Consider the following 17,287-nt stretch of genomic DNA (forward strand, 5'->3'; position numbering starts at 1 on the left):
TCAGAGCTTCTGCCAATGCAGATCCCAGCAGGTGCAAAATAAAGGCTCTCCCCCACCTTGCCAGCTGCAGATTGATCAGAAGACTGCTAGTCTAGTGTGTTGGGCCACTTTCTCTCTTCTGTGTATCGTCCCCTCTTATTACATAAACAGCATAAGAGGAATAAAGGAAGGAAGGAAGGAAGGAAGGAAGGAAGGAAGGAAGGAACAGTGTATCGCAAGCACCTTCCACCCTGATGTCAATGGGCCACCAACCTTCGGGATGAGGAGGAGACCTGTGAAGACAGTCAGAGCGTGCCGACTGGGGCATTCATTTGGCTCATACACCGACAAGGCTTTCAGCGGCAGGAACAAACTTCAGGAATAGGCATTCTTGGCCTCGAATCCTAAGGGGGGTGCAAACGCTGAGGACAATTCCGTCAAATGCTCAAAGGACCGTGGCTCGTTGGTCTAGGGGTATGATTCTCGCTTTGGGTGCGAGAGGTCCCGGGTTCAAATCCCGGACCAGCCCAATCAAGGTGGTTAACTTGAGCTCCTTTTTTTTGTTTTTTCAATGTTATTTTCATTGGACAGACTCTCTGGTTTTCTCGGTAAGCAGTAGTCGATGAACAATTCACTTCCTGAACCTCTTTGCGTGCCATGTCCTTGCGACAAGCACTTTGTGTTCTCTGTTAGCTCTCAGTAACATTCCTTGATTTGCTTGTGAGTTTTGGCCGTCCGATCTCAAAGTGGAAATATGTCCTTCCCTCTGTACGCTGCATAGGCCCTCAGCTGGCATACTTGTATATGTGCGCATGCTTGATAGGACGTATGTTTTAGGCTGGATTGTGTGAGCTTCAGGCGCAAGGCATTTGATTAGTCTTTAAGCAGGTCCACTTGCACTGCCCTTTGCACCTGTTCTCCCAGTCCCTACAAAGGTGAGCAAGCAGCTGTTTCTGTAGTGTAGTGGTTATCACGTTCGCCTCACACGCGAAAGGTCCCCGGTTCGAGACTGGGCAGAAACACTCTCTGCTGGCATTTTACACAAAATAGTTTTTTTCCCCTTTTGTCACACACAAATGTAAAGTATGAACTTATTTGCGTTCCCATGGAAATAGCATATGCTCTCAAGAGCTTGAGAAATACACTGGGAAGGCAAGCATCCTCACATGTATTCTGTATATGGGGCCAATAAAAAAATGCACGCGCTTGCATTTTGTGTATGTAATGTTGCAGAGCACAGAGAGGATTTATTTTCCCTACTGCTGGGTATTTGGGTCTCTGGGATCACAGTTGGGTCCGCTCCGTCCTCTGAAATGGTCCATATTAGTTACATAGGTTAGTGTACCAAAGAAATAATACATTTTCATATACAGCTTCTTCATTTCTGTGTTCTGAGGGATTACCAGTTGTAAGAAATGCACTTGCCGGTACAGTGATTCCCTGGCTTTCTCTGGCCCGAGAAAGCTTTTCCTCTGAAGTGGGAACAGAAGTTGGACTGCTTCTGCTGAACTTCCTGAAAGCAGAGCTGGCGGGAGGAGGGACTTTTTGAGTGCTGGGAAAATTTGAGCTGGAAATTTGCATCGGCTGGACAGAGATTGCTTGGAGCAGCCAAAATATAATAACGGCCATGGCGCTCAAGTAAAGCAGAAAGCTTTTAGTATACACCTTTTGCACTCTTGTCAACGAAGCTGGGCTCTGTGAATGCTCACCCTACGCAAGAAAAGAGAACAGACTTTGCTGGTGACCTAAATATATCTCGCCTGATCGAGCACGATCGAGCTCTGAGTGAGCAGCTGTGCAATGGTCATCTTTACCAAAGGGGAGATGCTGCTTTTTCCAGTGTCACGCCCATGCTCTCAGGGCTGGAGGGAGGAGGGCTGCTTTTTGTTTTTACAGGCAAAAGGAAAGGCCCAGCCCTCAGAGCTTCTGCCAATGCAGATCCCAGCAGGTGCAAAATAAAGGCTCTCCCCCACCTTGCCAGCTGCAGATTGATCAGAAGACTGCTAGTCTAGTGTGTTGGGCCACTTTCTCTCTTCTGTGTATCGTCCCCTCTTATTACATAAACAGCATAAGAGGAATAAAGGAAGGAAGGAAGGAACAGTGTATCGCAAGCACCTTCCACCCTGATGTCAATGGGCCACCAACCTTCGGGATGAGGAGGAGACCTGTGAAGACAGTCAGAGCTTGCCGACTGGGGCATTCATTTGGCTCATACACCGACAAGGCTTTCAGCGGCAGGAACAAACTTCAGGAATAGGCATTCTTGGCCTCGAATCCTAAGGGGGGTGCAAACGCTGAGGACAATTCCGTCAAATGCTCAAAGGACTGTGGCTCGTTGGTCTAGGGGTATGATTCTCGCTTTGGGTGCGAGAGGTCCAGGGTTCAAATCCCGGACGAGCCCAATCAAGGTGGTTAACTTGAGCTCCTTTTTTTTGTTTTTTCAATGTTATTTTCATTGGACAGACTCTCTGGTTTTCTCGGTAAGCAGTAGTCGATGAACAATTCACTTCCTGAACCTCTTTGCGTGCCATGTCCTTGCGACAAGCACTTTGTGTTCTCTGTTAGCTCTCAGTAACATTCCTTGATTTGCTTGTGAGTTTTGGCCGTCCGATCTCAAAGTGGAAATATGTCCTTCCCTCTGTACGCTGCATAGGCCCTCAGCTGGCATACTTGTATATGTGCGCATGCTTGATAGGACGTATGTTTTAGGCTGGATTGTGTGAGCTTCAGGCGCAAGGCATTTGATTAGTCTTTAAGCAGGTCCACTTGCACTGCCCTTTGCACCTGTTCTCCCAGTCCCTACAAAGGTGAGCAAGCAGCTGTTTCTGTAGTGTAGTGGTTATCACGTTCGCCTCACACGCGAAAGGTCCCCGGTTCGAGACCGGGCAGAAACACTCTCTGCTGGCATTTTACACAAAATAGTTTTTTTCCCCTTTTGTCACACACAAATGTAAAGTATGAACTTATTTGCGTTCCCATGGAAATAGCATATGCTCTCAAGAGCTTGAGAAATACACTGGGAAGGCAAGCATCCTCACATGTATTCTGTATATGGGGCCAATAAAAAAATGCACGCGCTTGCATTTTGTGTATGTAATGTTGCAGAGCACAGAGAGGATTTATTTTCCCTACTGCTGGGTATTTGGGTCTCTGGGATCACAGTTGGGTCCGCTCCGTCCTCTGAAATGGTCCATATTAGTTACATAGGTTAGTGTACCAAAGAAATAATACATTTTCATATACAGCTTCTTCATTTCTGTGTTCTGAGGGATTACCAGTTGTAAGAAATGCACTTGCCGGTACAGTGATTCCCTGGCTTTCTCTGGCCCGAGAAAGCTTTTCCTCTGAAGTGGGAACAGAAGTTGGACTGCTTCTGCTGAACGTCCTGAAAGCAGAGCTGGCGGGAGGAGGGACTTTTTGAGTGCTGGGAAAATTTGAGCTGGAAATTTGCATCGGCTGGACAGAGATTGCTTGGAGCAGCCAAAATATAATAACGGCCATGGCGCTCAAGTAAAGCAGAAAGCTTTTAGTATACACCTTTTGCACTCTTGTCAACAAAGCTGGGCTCTGTGAATGCTCACCCTACGCAAGAAAAGAGAACAGACTTTGCTGGTGACCTAAATATATCTCGCCTGATCGAGCACGATCGAGCTCTGAGTGAGCAGCTGTGCAATGGTCATCTTTACCAAAGGGGAGATGCTGCTTTTTCCAGTGTCACGCCCATGCTCTCAGGGCTGGAGGGAGGAGGGCTGCTTTTTGTTTTTACAGGCAAAAGGAAAGGCCCAGCCCTCAGAGCTTCTGCCAATGCAGATCCCAGCAGGTGCAAAATAAAGGCTCTCCCCCACCTTGCCAGCTGCAGATTGATCAGAAGACTGCTAGTCTAGTGTGTTGGGCCACTTTCTCTCTTCTGTGTATCGTCCCCTCTTATTACATAAACAGCATAAGAGGAATAAAGGAAGGAAGGAAGGAAGGAAGGAACAGTGTATCGCAAGCACCTTCCACCCTGATGTCAATGGTCCACCAACCTTCGGGATGAGGAGGAGACCTGTGAAGACAGTCAGAGCGTGCCGACTGGGGCATTCATTTGGCTCATACACCGACAAGGCTTTCAGCGGCAGGAACAAACTTCAGGAATAGGCATTCTTGGCCTAGAATCCTAAGGGGGGTGCAAACGCTGAGGACAATTCCGTCAAATGCTCAAAGGACCGTGGCTCGTTGGTCTAGGGGTATGATTCTCGCTTTCGGTGCGAGAGGTCCAGGGTTCAAATCCCGGACGAGCCCAATCAAGGTGGTTAACTTGAGCTCCTTTTTTTTGTTTTTTCAATGTTATTTTCATTGGACAGACTCTCTGGTTTTCTCGGTAAGCAGTAGTCGATGAACAATTCACTTCCTGAACCTCTTTGCGTGCCATGTCCTTGCGACAAGCACTTTGTGTTCTCTTTTAGCTCTCAGTAACATTCCTTGATTTGCTTGTGAGTTTTGGCCGTCCGATCTCAAAGTGGAAATATGTCCTTCCCTCTGTACGCTGCATAGGCCCTCAGCTGGCATACTTGTATATGTGCGCATGCTTGATAGGACGTATGTTTTAGGCTGGATTGTGTGAGCTTCAGGCGCAAGGCATTTGATTAGTCTTTAAGCAGGTCCACTTGCACTGCCCTTTGCACCTGTTCTCCCAGTCCCTACAAAGGTGAGCAAGCAGCTGTTTCTGTAGTGTAGTGGTTATCACGTTCGCCTCACACGCGAAAGGTCCCCGGTTCGAGACCGGGCAGAAACACTCTCTGCTGGCATTTTACACAAAATAGTTTTTTTCCCCTTTTGTCACACACAAATGTAAAGTATGAACTTATTTGCGTTCCCATGGAAATAGCATATGCTCTCAAGAGCTTGAGAAATACACTGGGAAGGCAAGCATCCTCACATGTATTCTGTATATGGGGCCAATAAAAAAATGCACGCGCTTGCATTTTGTGTATGTAATGTTGCAGAGCACAGAGAGGATTTATTTTCCCTACTGCTGGGTATTTGGGTCTCTGGGATCACAGTTGGGTCCGCTCCGTCCTCTGAAATGGTCCATATTAGTTACATAGGTTAGTGTACCAAAGAAATAATACATTTTCATATACAGCTTCTTCATTTCTGTGTTCTGAGGGATTACCAGTTGTAAGAAATGCACTTGCCGGTACAGTGATTCCCTGGCTTTCTCTGGCCCGAGAAAGCTTTTCCTCTGAAGTGGGAACAGAAGTTGGACTGCTTCTGCTGAACTTCCTGAAAGCAGAGCTGGCGGGAGGAGGGACTTTTTGAGTGCTGGGAAAATTTGAGCTGGAAATTTGCATCGGCTGGACAGAGATTGCTTGGAGCAGCCAAAATATAATAACGGCCATGGCGCTCAAGTAAAGCAGAAAGCTTTTAGTATACACCTTTTGCACTCTTGTCAACGAAGCTGGGCTCTGTGAATGCTCACCCTACGCAAGAAAAGAGAACAGACTTTGCTGGTGACCTAAATATATCTCGCCTGATCGAGCACGATCGAGCTCTGAGTGAGCAGCTGTGCAATGGTCATCTTTACCAAAGGGGAGATGCTGCTTTTTCCAGTGTCACGCCCATGCTCTCAGGGCTGGAGGGAGGAGGGCTGCTTTTTGTTTTTACAGGCAAAAGGAAAGGCCCAGCCCTCAGAGCTTCTGCCAATGCAGATCCCAGCAGGTGCAAAATAAAGGCTCTCCCCCACCTTGCCAGCTGCAGATTGATCAGAAGACTGCTAGTCTAGTGTGTTGGGCCACTTTCTCTCTTCTGTGTATCGTCCCCTCTTATTACATAAACAGCATAAGAGGAATAAAGGAAGGAAGGAAGGAACAGTGTATCGCAAGCACCTTCCACCCTGATGTCAATGGGCCACCAACCTTCGGGATGAGGAGGAGACCTGTGAAGACAGTCAGAGCGTGCCGACTGGGGCATTCATTTGGCTCATACACCGACAAGGCTTTCAGCGGCAGGAACAAACTTCAGGAATAGGCATTCTTGGCCTCGAATCCTAAGGGGGGTGCAAACGCTGAGGACAATTCCGTCAAATGCTCAAAGGACCGTGGCTCGTTGGTCTAGGGGTATGATTCTCGCTTTGGGTGCGAGAGGTCCCGGGTTCAAATCCCGGACGAGCCCAATCAAGGTGGTTAACTTGAGCTCCTTTTTTTTGTTTTTTCAATGTTATTTTCATTGGACAGACTCTCTGGTTTTCTCGGTAAGCAGTAGTCGATGAACAATTCACTTCCTGAACCTCTTTGCGTGCCATGTCCTTGCGACAAGCACTTTGTGTTCTCTGTTAGCTCTCAGTAACATTCCTTGATTTGCTTGTGAGTTTTGGCCGTCCGATCTCAAAGTGGAAATATGTCCTTCCCTCTGTACGCTGCATAGGCCCTCAGCTGGCATACTTGTATATGTGCGCATGCTTGATAGGACGTATGTTTTAGGCTGGATTGTGTGAGCTTCAGGCGCAAGGCATTTGATTAGTCTTTAAGCAGGTCCACTTGCACTGCCCTTTGCACCTGTTCTCCCAGTCCCTACAAAGGTGAGCAAGCAGCTGTTTCTGTAGTGTAGTGGTTATCACGTTCGCCTCACACGCGAAAGGTCCCCGGTTCGAGACCGGGCAGAAACACTCTCTGCTGGCATTTTACACAAAATAGTTTTTTTCCCCTTTTGTCACACACAAATGTAAAGTATGAACTTATTTGCGTTCCCATGGAAATAGCATATGCTCTCAAGAGCTTGAGAAATACACTGGGAAGGCAAGCATCCTCACATGTATTCTGTATATGGGGCCAATAAAAAAATGCACGCGCTTGCATTTTGTGTATGTAATGTTGCAGAGCACAGAGAGGATTTATTTTCCCTACTGCTGGGTATTTGGGTCTCTGGGATCACAGTTGGGTCCGCTCCGTCCTCTGAAATGGTCCATATTAGTTACATAGGTTAGTGTACCAAAGAAATAATACATTTTCATATACAGCTTCTTCATTTCTGTGTTCTGAGGGATTACCAGTTGTAAGAAATGCACTTGCCGGTACAGTGATTCCCTGGCTTTCTCTGGCCCGAGAAAGCTTTTCCTCTGAAGTGGGAACAGAAGTTGGACTGCTTCTGCTGAACTTCCTGAAAGCAGAGCTGGCGGGAGGAGGGACTTTTTGAGTGCTGGGAAAATTTGAGCTGGAAATTTGCATCGGCTGGACAGAGATTGCTTGGAGCAGCCAAAATATAATAACGGCCATGGCGCTCAAGTAAAGCAGAAAGCTTTTAGTATACACCTTTTGCACTCTTGTCAACGAAGCTGGGCTCTGTGAATGCTCACCCTACGCAAGAAAAGAGAACAGACTTTGCTGGTGACCTAAATATATCTCGCCTGATCGAGCACGATCGAGCTCTGAGTGAGCAGCTGTGCAATGGTCATCTTTACCAAAGGGGAGATGCTGCTTTTTCCAGTGTCACGCCCATGCTCTCAGGGCTGGAGGGAGGAGGGCTGCTTTTTGTTTTTACAGGCAAAAGGAAAGGCCCAGCCCTCAGAGCTTCTGCCAATGCAGATCCCAGCAGGTGCAAAATAAAGGCTCTCCCCCACCTTGCCAGCTGCAGATTGATCAGAAGACTGCTAGTCTAGTGTGTTGGGCCACTTTCTCTCTTCTGTGTATCGTCCCCTCTTATTACATAAACAGCATAAGAGGAATAAAGGAAGGAAGGAAGGAAGGAAGGAAGGAACAGTGTATCGCAAGCACCTTCCACCCTGATGTCAATGGGCCACCAACCTTCGGGATGAGGAGGAGACCTGTGAAGACAGTCAGAGCGTGCCGACTGGGGCATTCATTTGGCTCATACACCGACAAGGCTTTCAGCGGCAGGAACAAACTTCAGGAATAGGCATTCTTGGCCTAGAATCCTAAGGGGGGTGCAAACGCTGAGGACAATTCCGTCAAATGCTCAAAGGACCGTGGCTCGTTGGTCTAGGGGTATGATTCTCGCTTTCGGTGCGAGAGGTCCAGGGTTCAAATCCCGGACGAGCCCAATCAAGGTGGTTAACTTGAGCTCCTTTTTTTTGTTTTTTCAATGTTATTTTCATTGGACAGACTCTCTGGTTTTCTCGGTAAGCAGTAGTCGATGAACAATTCACTTCCTGAACCTCTTTGTGTGCCATGTCCTTGCGACAAGCACTTTGTGTTCTCTGTTAGCTCTCAGTAACATTCCTTGATTTGCTTGTGAGTTTTGGCCGTCCGATCTCAAAGTGGAAATATGTCCTTCCCTCTGTACGCTGCATAGGCCCTCAGCTGGCATACTTGTATATGTGCGCATGCTTGATAGGACGTATGTTTTAGGCTGGATTGTGTGAGCTTCAGGCGCAAGGCATTTGATTAGTCTTTAAGCAGGTCCACTTGCACTGCCCTTTGCACCTGTTCTCCCAGTCCCTACAAAGGTGAGCAAGCAGCTGTTTCTGTAGTGTAGTGGTTATCACGTTCGCCTCACACGCGAAAGGTCCCCGGTTCGAGACCGGGCAGAAACACTCTCTGCTGGCATTTTACACAAAATAGTTTTTTTCCCCTTTTGTCACACACAAATGTAAAGTATGAACTTATTTGCGTTCCCATGGAAATAGCATATGCTCTCAAGAGCTTGAGAAATACACTGGGAAGGCAAGCATCCTCACATGTATTCTGTATATGGGGCCAATAAAAAAATGCACGCGCTTGCATTTTGTGTATGTAATGTTGCAGAGCACAGAGAGGATTTATTTTCCCTACTGCTGGGTATTTGGGTCTCTGGGATCACAGTTGGGTCCGCTCCGTCCTCTGAAATGGTCCATATTAGTTACATAGGTTAGTGTACCAAAGAAATAATACATTTTCATATATAGCTTCTTCATTTCTGTGTTCTGAGGGATTACCAGTTGTAAGAAATGCACTTGCCGGTACAGTGATTCCCTGGCTTTCTCTGGCCCGAGAAAGCTTTTCCTCTGAAGTGGGAACAGAAGTTGGACTGCTTCTGCTGAACTTCCTGAAAGCAGAGCTGGCGGGAGGAGGGACTTTTTGAGTGCTGGGAAAATTTGAGCTGGAAATTTGCATCGGCTGGACAGAGATTGCTTGGAGCAGCCAAAATATAATAACGGCCATGGCGCTCAAGTAAAGCAGAAAGCTTTTAGTATACACCTTTTGCACTCTTGTCAACGAAGCTGGGCTCTGTGAATGCTCACCCTACGCAAGAAAAGAGAACAGACTTTGCTGGTGACCTAAATATATCTCGCCTGATCGAGCACGATCGAGCTCTGAGTGAGCAGCTGTGCAATGGTCATCTTTACCAAAGGGGAGATGCTGCTTTTTCCAGTGTCACGCCCATGCTCTCAGGGCTGGAGGGAGGAGGGCTGCTTTTTGTTTTTACAGGCAAAAGGAAAGGCCCAGCCCTCAGAGCTTCTGCCAATGCAGATCCCAGCAGGTGCAAAATAAAGGCTCTCCCCCACCTTGCCAGCTGCAGCTTGATCAGAAGACTGCTAGTCTAGTGTGTTGGGCCACTTTCTCTCTTCTGTGTATCGTCCCCTCTTATTACATAAACAGCATAAGAGGAATAAAGGAAGGAAGGAAGGAAGGAAGGAAGGAAGGAAGGAACAGTGTATCGCAAGCACCTTCCACCCTGATGTCAATGGGCCACCAACCTTCGGGATGAGGAGGAGACCTGTGAAGACAGTCAGAGCGTGCCGACTGGGGCATTCATTTGGCTCATACACCGACAAGGCTTTCAGCGGCAGGAACAAACTTCAGGAATAGGCATTCTTGGCCTCGAATCCTAAGGGGGGTGCAAACGCTGAGGACAATTCCGTCAAATGCTCAAAGGACCGTGGCTCGTTGGTCTAGGGGTATGATTCTCGCTTTGGGTGCGAGAGGTCCCGGGTTCAAATCCCGGAAGAGCCCAATCAAGGTGGTTAACTTGAGCTCCTTTTTTTTGTTTTTTCAATGTTATTTTCATTGGACAGACTCTCTGGTTTTCTCGGTAAGCAGTAGTCGATGAACAATTCACTTCCTGAACCTCTTTGCGTGCCATGTCCTTGCGACAAGCACTTTGTGTTCTCTGTTAGCTCTCAGTAACATTCCTTGATTTGCTTGTGAGTTTTGGCCGTCCGATCTCAAAGTGGAAATATGTCCTTCCCTCTGTACGCTGCATAGGCCCTCAGCTGGCATACTTGTATATGTGCGCATGCTTGATAGGACGTATGTTTTAGGCTGGATTGTGTGAGCTTCAGGCGCAAGGCATTTGATTAGTCTTTAAGCAGGTCCACTTGCACTGCCCTTTGCACCTGTTCTCCCAGTCCCTACAAAGGTGAGCAAGCAGCTGTTTCTGTAGTGTAGTGGTTATCACGTTCGCCTCACACGCGAAAGGTCCCAGAAACACTCTCTGCTGGCATTTTACACAAAATAGTTTTTTTCCCCTTTTGTCACACACAAATGTAAAGTATGAACTTATTTGCGTTCCCATGGAAATAGCATATGCTCTCAAGAGCTTGAGAAATACACTGGGAAGGCAAGCATCCTCACATGTATTCTGTATATGGGGCCAATAAAAAAATGCACGCGCTTGCATTTTGTGTATGTAATGTTGCAGAGCACAGAGAGGATTTATTTTCCCTACTGCTGGGTATTTGGGTCTCTGGGATCACAGTTGGGTCCGCTCCGTCCTCTGAAATGGTCCATATTAGTTACATAGGTTAGTGTACCAAAGAAATAATACATTTTCATATACAGCTTCTTCATTTCTGTGTTCTGAGGGATTACCAGTTGTAAGAAATGCACTTGCCGGTACAGTGATTCCCTGGCTTTCTCTGGCCCGAGAAAGCTTTTCCTCTGAAGTGGGAACAGAAGTTGGACTGCTTCTGCTGAACTTCCTGAAAGCAGAGCTGGCGGGAGGAGGGACTTTTTGAGTGCTGGGAAAATTTGAGCTGGAAATTTGCATCGGCTGGACAGAGATTGCTTGGAGCAGCCAAAATATAATAACGGCCATGGCGCTCAAGTAAAGCAGAAAGCTTTTAGTATACACCTTTTGCACTCTTGTCAACGAAGCTGGGCTCTGTGAATGCTCACCCTACGCAAGAAAAGAGAACAGACTTTGCTGGTGACCTAAATATATCTCGCCTGATCGAGCACGATCGAGCTCTGAGTGAGCAGCTGTGCAATGGTCATCTTTACCAAAGGGGAGATGCTGCTTTTTCCAGTGTCACGCCCATGCTCTCAGGGCTGGAGGGAGGAGGGCTGCTTTTTGTTTTTACAGGCAAAAGGAAAGGCCCAGCCCTCAGAGCTTCTGCCAATGCAGATCCCAGCAGGTGCAAAATAAAGGCTCTCCCCCACCTTGCCAGCTGCAGCTTGATCAGAAGACTGCTAGTCTAGTGTGTTGGGCCACTTTCTCTCTTCTGTGTATCGTCCCCTCTTATTACATAAACAGCATAAGAGGAATAAAGGAAGGAAGGAAGGAAGGAAGGAAGGAAGGAAGGAACAGTGTATCGCAAGCACCTTCCACCCTGATGTCAATGGGCCACCAACCTTCGGGATGAGGAGGAGACCTGTGAAGACAGTCAGAGCGTGCCGACTGGGGCATTCATTTGGCTCATACACCGACAAGGCTTTCAGCGGCAGGAACAAACTTCAGGAATAGGCATTCTTGGCCTCGAATCCTAAGGGGGGTGCAAACGCTGAGGACAATTCCGTCAAATGCTCAAAGGACCGTGGCTCGTTGGTCTAGGGGTATGATTCTCGCTTTGGGTGCGAGAGGTCCAGGGTTCAAATCCCGGACGAGCCCAATCAAGGTGGTTAACTTGAGCTCCTTTTTTTTGTTTTTTCAATGTTATTTTCATTGGACAGACTCTCTGGTTTTCTCGGTAAGCAGTAGTCGATGAACAATTCACTTCCTGAACCTCTTTGCGTGCCATGTCCTTGCGACAAGCACTTTGTGTTCTCTGTTAGCTCTCAGTAACATTCCTTGATTTGCTTGTGAGTTTTGGCCGTCCGATCTCAAAGTGGAAATATGTCCTTCCCTCTGTACGCTGCATAGGCCCTCAGCTGGCATACTTGTATATGTGCGCATGCTTGATAGGACGTATGTTTTAGGCTGGATTGTGTGAGCTTCAGGCGCAAGGCATTTGATTAGTCTTTAAGCAGGTCCACTTGCACTGCCCTTTGCACCTGTTCTCCCAGTCCCTACAAAGGTGAGCAAGCAGCTGTTTCTGTAGTGTAGTGGTTATCACGTTCGCCTCACACGCGAAAGGTCCCCGGTTCGAGACCGGGCAGAAACACTCTCTGCTGGCATTTTACACAAAATAGTTTTTTTCCCCTTTTGTCACACACAAATGTAAAGTATGAACTTATTTGCGTTCCCATGGAAATAGCATATGCTCTCAAGAGCTTGAGAAATACACTGGGAAGGCAAGCATCCTCACATGTATTCTGTATATGGGGCCAATAAAAAAATGCACGCGCTTGCATTTTGTGTATGTAATGTTGCAGAGCACAGAGAGGATTTATTTTCCCTACTGCTGGGTATTTGGGTCTCTGGGATCACAGTTGGGTCCGCTCCGTCCTCTGAAATGGTCCATATTAGTTACATAGGTTAGTGTACCAAAGAAATAATACATTTTCATATACAGCTTCTTCATTTCTGTGTTCTGAGGGATTACCAGTTGTAAGAAATGCACTTGCCGGTACAGTGATTCCCTGGCTTTCTCTGGCCCGAGAAAGCTTTTCCTCTGAAGTGGGAACAGAAGTTGGACTGCTTCTGCTGAACTTCCTGAAAGCAGAGCTGGCGGGAGGAGGGACTTTTTGAGTGCTGGGAAAATTTGAGCTGGAAATTTGCATCGGCTGGACAGAGATTGCTTGGAGCAGCCAAAATATAATAACGGCCATGGCGCTCAAGTAAAGCAGAAAGCTTTTAGTATACACCTTTTGCACTCTTGTCAACGAAGCTGGGCTCTGTGAATGCTCACCCTACGCAAGAAAAGAGAACAGACTTTGCTGGTGACCTAAATATATCTCGCCTGATCGAGCACGATCGAGCTCTGAGTGAGCAGCTGTGCAATGGTCATCTTTACCAAAGGGGAGATGCTGCTTTTTCCAGTGTCACGCCCATGCTCTCAGGGCTGGAGGGAGGAGGGCTGCTTTTTGTTTTTACAGGCAAAAGGAAAGGCCCAGCCCTCAGAGCTTATGCCAATGCAGATCCCAGCAGGTGCAAAATAAAGGCTCTCCCCCACCTTGCCAGCTGCAGATTGATCAGAAGACTGCTAGTCTAGTGTGTTGGGCCACTTTCTCTCTTCTGTGTATCGTCCCCTCTTATTACATAAACAGCATAAGAGGAATAAAGGAAGGAAGGAAGGAAGGAAGGAACAGTGTATCGCAAGCACCTTCCACCCTGATGTCAATGGGCCACCAACCTTCGGGATGAGGAGGAGACCTGTGAAGACAGTCAGAGCGTGCCGACTGGGGCATTCATTTGGCTCATACACCGACAAGGCTTTCAGCGGCAGGAACAAACTTCAGGAATAGGCATTCTTGGCCTCGAATCCTAAGGGGGGTGCAAACGCTGAGGACAATTCCGTCAAATGCTCAAAGGACCGTGGCTCGTTGGTCTAGGGGTATGATTCTCGCTTTGGGTGCGAGAGGTCCCGGGTTCAAATCCCGGACGAGCCCAATCAAGGTGGTTAACTTGAGCTCCTTTTTTTTGTTTTTTCAATGTTATTTTCATTGGACAGACTCTCTGGTTTTCTCGGTAAGCAGTAGTCGATGAACAATTCACTTCCTGAACCTCTTTGCGTGCCATGTCCTTGCGACAAGCACTTTGTGTTCTCTGTTAGCTCTCAGTAACATTCCTTGATTTGCTTGTGAGTTTTGGCCGTCCGATCTCAAAGTGGAAATATGTCCTTCCCTCTGTACGCTGCATAGGCCCTCAGCTGGCATACTTGTATATGTGCGCATGCTTGATAGGACGTATGTTTTAGGCTGGATTGTGTGAGCTTCAGGCGCAAGGCATTTGATTAGTCTTTAAGCAGGTCCACTTGCACTGCCCTTTGCACCTGTTCTCCCAGTCCCTACAAAGGTGAGCAAGCAGCTGTTTCTGTAGTGTAGTGGTTATCACGTTCGCCTCACACGCGAAAGGTCCCCGGTTCGAGACCGGGCAGAAACACTCTCTGATGGCATTTTACACAAAATAGTTTTTTTCCCCTTTTGTCACACACAAATGTAAAGTATGAACTTATTTGCGTTCCCATGGAAATAGCATATGCTCTCAAGAGCTTGAGAAATACACTGGGAAGGCAAGCATCCTCACATGTATTCTGTATATGGGGCCAATAAAAAAATGCACGCGCTTGCATTTTGTGTATGTAATGTTGCAGAGCACAGAGAGGATTTATTTTCCCTACTGCTGGGTATTTGGGTCTCTGGGATCACAGTTGGGTCCGCTCCGTCCTCTGAAATGGTCCATATTAGTTACATAGGTTAGTGTACCAAAGAAATAATACATTTTCATATACAGCTTCTTCATTTCTGTGTTCTGAGGGATTACCAGTTGTAAGAAATGCACTTGCCGGTACAGTGATTCCCTGGCTTTCTCTGGCCCGAGAAAGCTTTTCCTCTGAAGTGGGAACAGAAGTTGGACTGCTTCTGCTGAACTTCCTGAAAGCAGAGCTGGCGGGAGGAGGGACTTTTTGAGTGCTGGGAAAATTTGAGCTGGAAATTTGCATCGGCTGGACAGAGATTGCTTGGAGCAGCCAAAATATAATAACGGCCATGGCGCTCAAGTAAAGCAGAAAGCTTTTAGTATACACCTTTTGCACTCTTGTCAACGAAGCTGGGCTCTGTGAATGCTCACCCTATGCAAGAAAAGAGAACAGACTTTGCTGGTGACCTAAATATATCTCGCCTGATCGAGCACGATCGAGCTCTGAGTGAGCAGCTGTGCAATGGTCATCTTTACCAAAGGGGAGATGCTGCTTTTTCCAGTGTCACGCCCATGCTCTCAGGGCTGGAGGGAGGAGGGCTGCTTTTTGTTTTTACAGGCAAAAGGAAAGGCCCAGCCCTCAGAGCTTCTGCCAATGCAGATCCCAGCAGGTGCAAAATAAAGGCTCTCCCCCACCTTGCCAGCTGCAGATTGATCAGAAGACTGCTAGTCTAGTGTGTTGGGCCACTTTCTCTCTTCTGTGTATCGTCCCCTCTTATTACATAAACAGCATAAGAGGAATAAAGGAAGGAAGGAAGGAAGGAAGGAACAGTGTATCGCAAGCACCTTCCACCCTGATGTCAATGGGCCACCAACCTTCGGGATGAGGAGGAGACCTGTGAAGACAGTCAGAGCGTGCCGACTGGGGCATTCATTTGGCTCATACACCGACAAGGCTTTCAGCGGCAGGAACAAACTTCAGGAATAGGCATTCTTGGCCTCGAATCCTAAGGGGGGTGCAAACGCTGAGGACAATTCCGTCAAATGCTCAAAGGACCGTGGCTCGTTGGTCTAGGGGTATGATTCTCGCTTTGGGTGCGAGAGGTCCCGGGTTCAAATCCCGGACGAGCCCAATCAAGGTGGTTAACTTGAGCTCCTTTTTTTTGTTTTTTCAATGTTATTTTCATTGGACAGACTCTCTGGTTTTCTCGGTAAGCAGTAGTCGATGAACAATTCACTTCCTGAACCTCTTTGCGTGCCATGTCCTTGCGACAAGCACTTTGTGTTCTCTGTTAGCTCTCAGTAACATTCCTTGATTTGCTTGTGAGTTTTGGCCGTCCGATCTCAAAGTGGAAATATGTCCTTCCCTCTGTACGCTGCATAGGCCCTCAGCTGGCATACTTGTATATGTGCGCATGCTTGATAGGACGTATGTTTTAGGCTGGATTGTGTGAGCTTCAGGCGCAAGGCATTTGATTAGTCTTTAAGCAGGTCCACTTGCACTGCCCTTTGCACCTGTTCTCCCAGTCCCTACAAAGGTGAGCAAGCAGCCGTTTCTGTAGTGTAGTGGTTATCACGTTCGCCTCACACGCGAAAGGTCCCCGGTTCGAGACCGGGCAGAAACACTCTCTGCTGGCATTTTACACAAAATAGTTTTTTTCCCCTTTTGTCACACACAAATGTAAAGTATGAACTTATTTGCGTTCCCATGGAAATAGCATATGCTCTCAAGAGCTTGAGAAATACACTGGGAAGGCAAGCATCCTCACATGTATTCTGTATATGGGGCCAATAAAAAAATGCACGCGCTTGCATTTTGTGTATGTAATGTTGCAGAGCACAGAGAGGATTTATTTTCCCTACTGCTGGGTATTTGGGTCTCTGGGATCACAGTTGGGTCCGCTCCGTCCTCTGAAATGGTCCATATTAGTTACATAGGTTAGTGTACCAAAGAAATAATACATTTTCATATACAGCTTCTTCATTTCTGTGTTCTGAGGGATTACCAGTTGTAAGAAATGCACTTGCCGGTACAGTGATTCCCTGGCTTTCTCTGGCCCGAGAAAGCTTTTCCTCTGAAGTGGGAACAGAAGTTGGACTGCTTCTGCTGAACTTCCTGAAAGCAGAGCTGGCGGGAGGAGGGACTTTTTGAGTGCTGGGAAAATTTGAGCTGGAAATTTGCATCGGCTGGACAGAGATTGCTTGGAGCAGCCAAAATATAATAACGGCCATGGCGCTCAAGTAAAGCAGAAAGCTTTTAGTATACACCTTTTGCACTCTTGTCAACGAAGCTGGGCTCTGTGAATGCTCACCCTACGCAAGAAAAGAGAACAGACTTTGCTGGTGACCTAAATATATCTCGCCTGATCGAGCACGATCGAGCTCTGAGTGAGCAGCTGTGCAATGGTCATCTTTACCAAAGGGGAGATGCTGCTTTTTCCAGTGTCACGCCCATGCTCTCAGGGCTGGAGGGAGGAGGGCTGCTTTTTGTTTTTACAGGCAAAAGGAAAGGCCCAGCCCTCAGAGCTTCTGCCAATGCAGATCCCAGCAGGTGCAAAATAAAGGCTCTCCCCCACCTTGCCAGCTGCAGATTGATCAGAAGACTGCTAGTCTAGTGTGTTGGGCCACTTTCTCTCTTCTGTGTATCGTCCCCTCTTATTACATAAACAGCATAAGAGGAATAAAGGAAGGAAGGAAGGAAGGAAGGAACAGTGTATCGCAAGCACCTTCCACCCTGATGTCAATGGGCCACCAACCTTCGGGATGAGGAGGAGACCTGTGAAGACAGTCAGAGCGTGCCGACTGGGGCATTCATTTGGCTCATACACCGACAAGGCTTTCAGCGGCAGGAACAAACTTCAGGAATAGGCATTCT

At 47.5% G+C, this 17,287-nt stretch overlaps 15 non-coding genes across 15 annotated transcripts; all 15 read left to right on the forward strand.

The window, feature by feature from the left end:
• Positions 1-928: 928 nt before the first annotated feature.
• On the forward strand, positions 929-1,001 carry TRNAV-CAC (transfer RNA valine (anticodon CAC)). The gene has a single exon. It is a non-coding gene; the product is annotated as a tRNA-Val (tRNA).
• A 1,307-nt stretch (positions 1,002-2,308) lies between these two features.
• On the forward strand, positions 2,309-2,380 carry TRNAP-UGG (transfer RNA proline (anticodon UGG)). Its single transcript has one exon. It is a non-coding gene; the product is annotated as a tRNA-Pro (tRNA).
• Positions 2,381-2,800: 420 nt separating this feature from the next.
• TRNAV-CAC (transfer RNA valine (anticodon CAC)) lies at positions 2,801-2,873 on the forward strand. Its single transcript has one exon. It is a non-coding gene; the product is annotated as a tRNA-Val (tRNA).
• A 1,315-nt stretch (positions 2,874-4,188) lies between these two features.
• On the forward strand, positions 4,189-4,260 carry TRNAR-UCG (transfer RNA arginine (anticodon UCG)). The gene has a single exon. It is a non-coding gene; the product is annotated as a tRNA-Arg (tRNA).
• Positions 4,261-4,680: 420 nt separating this feature from the next.
• Positions 4,681-4,753, forward strand: TRNAV-CAC (transfer RNA valine (anticodon CAC)). Its single transcript has one exon. It is a non-coding gene; the product is annotated as a tRNA-Val (tRNA).
• A 1,307-nt stretch (positions 4,754-6,060) lies between these two features.
• Positions 6,061-6,132, forward strand: TRNAP-UGG (transfer RNA proline (anticodon UGG)). The gene has a single exon. It is a non-coding gene; the product is annotated as a tRNA-Pro (tRNA).
• A 420-nt stretch (positions 6,133-6,552) lies between these two features.
• TRNAV-CAC (transfer RNA valine (anticodon CAC)) lies at positions 6,553-6,625 on the forward strand. Its single transcript has one exon. It is a non-coding gene; the product is annotated as a tRNA-Val (tRNA).
• A 1,319-nt stretch (positions 6,626-7,944) lies between these two features.
• TRNAR-UCG (transfer RNA arginine (anticodon UCG)) lies at positions 7,945-8,016 on the forward strand. The gene has a single exon. It is a non-coding gene; the product is annotated as a tRNA-Arg (tRNA).
• Positions 8,017-8,436: 420 nt separating this feature from the next.
• Positions 8,437-8,509, forward strand: TRNAV-CAC (transfer RNA valine (anticodon CAC)). Its single transcript has one exon. It is a non-coding gene; the product is annotated as a tRNA-Val (tRNA).
• Positions 8,510-11,712: 3,203 nt separating this feature from the next.
• Positions 11,713-11,784, forward strand: TRNAP-UGG (transfer RNA proline (anticodon UGG)). The gene has a single exon. It is a non-coding gene; the product is annotated as a tRNA-Pro (tRNA).
• Positions 11,785-12,204: 420 nt separating this feature from the next.
• On the forward strand, positions 12,205-12,277 carry TRNAV-CAC (transfer RNA valine (anticodon CAC)). Its single transcript has one exon. It is a non-coding gene; the product is annotated as a tRNA-Val (tRNA).
• Positions 12,278-13,592: 1,315 nt separating this feature from the next.
• Positions 13,593-13,664, forward strand: TRNAP-UGG (transfer RNA proline (anticodon UGG)). Its single transcript has one exon. It is a non-coding gene; the product is annotated as a tRNA-Pro (tRNA).
• A 420-nt stretch (positions 13,665-14,084) lies between these two features.
• TRNAV-CAC (transfer RNA valine (anticodon CAC)) lies at positions 14,085-14,157 on the forward strand. The gene has a single exon. It is a non-coding gene; the product is annotated as a tRNA-Val (tRNA).
• Positions 14,158-15,472: 1,315 nt separating this feature from the next.
• Positions 15,473-15,544, forward strand: TRNAP-UGG (transfer RNA proline (anticodon UGG)). The gene has a single exon. It is a non-coding gene; the product is annotated as a tRNA-Pro (tRNA).
• Positions 15,545-15,964: 420 nt separating this feature from the next.
• TRNAV-CAC (transfer RNA valine (anticodon CAC)) lies at positions 15,965-16,037 on the forward strand. The gene has a single exon. It is a non-coding gene; the product is annotated as a tRNA-Val (tRNA).
• Positions 16,038-17,287: the final 1,250 nt, after the last annotated feature.

Source organism: Ambystoma mexicanum, chromosome 2q (genome assembly GCF_040938575.1).
Source record: "Ambystoma mexicanum isolate Mex_15411 chromosome 2q, UKY_AmexF1_1, whole genome shotgun sequence".
Classification (NCBI taxonomy): domain Eukaryota; kingdom Metazoa; phylum Chordata; class Amphibia; order Caudata; family Ambystomatidae; genus Ambystoma; species Ambystoma mexicanum.